We start from the raw sequence: 1,023 nt of genomic DNA on the forward strand, positions 1-1,023 counted from the left end.
GTGGAAGTGGTGGGCAAGGTTACTAATGGCGCACCATGGGAGTGGTGCGCCATTACTAGTTCAACTAGTAATGGCGCACCACCCCCACGGTGCGCCATTAGTAGTTTTGAACAAAATTTTAAAAAATATATCTTTACTAATGGCGCACCGTGGATGTGGTGCGCCATTAGTATTTGGACACTAACGGCGCACCAACACGTGGTGCGCCATTAGTATATAGTAATGGCGCACCACATGTCTGGTGCGACATTAGTGTCAATTCCATCTATAGCCCTTTTCCTAGTAGTGGGTCCTCCTCCCGTCCCCCACAGCCGGCCGCCCTCCCGATCTGGAGGCCTCCGGCCAGATCAGCTCCTCCATACCACGGCGTGCCTCGCGGTGTCCCTGGCTTGCTCGCCGTCACCAGCTCGCTGCGGATCTGGCAAGTCCGTACTCACCAAGGCTCCCGTGCGTCGACGTCTCCTGCCACCAGATCCGGCGACGAACAGGCTGTCTTGTGCCTCCTCCTCAAGCTCACGAGCTGTGATTGCCTCTTCCTGCTTGCCAATGGATTTGTAGTTCAAGGTGATTAGGATTTTATTGCAGCAGTGTAAAATTGTTTGTTACGTGATGGATCTAGTAGCACATGGATCCACCACGTTTAATCTTGGTCTTGTGTTCTCTGTGATGAACTCACATGGGCTAGCTTGGATTTATGTCCCCAAAAAGGCTAGCACAATTTAGGCCCTCTGATAGTTTGTTGGGATTTGACTACAAGCTGGATTAAGTTTTGTGTGCGTTAAGGCTTCCTTTCAGCTCTCTCATGCCCGTTGTATAGATAAAATAAGCTGCAGTTTATTTGTTTGCACTGACAGGCGAAATCCTTGTGTATAGACATGCTTTATTTCCAAGTTCTCAGCATAGATTGAAACTTTTTGGGCAGATTTTGTACAAGAACATTTTGGATGTCTGGATCGTCCTTTGCTGAAAATTGATGAAGGACTTTATCTTTTTACAAAGAACTCTGTTTCTGCAAAGCGGTCT

Source organism: Triticum dicoccoides, chromosome 7B (assembly GCF_002162155.2).
Source record: "Triticum dicoccoides isolate Atlit2015 ecotype Zavitan chromosome 7B, WEW_v2.0, whole genome shotgun sequence".
Lineage (NCBI taxonomy): Eukaryota > Viridiplantae > Streptophyta > Magnoliopsida > Poales > Poaceae > Triticum > Triticum dicoccoides.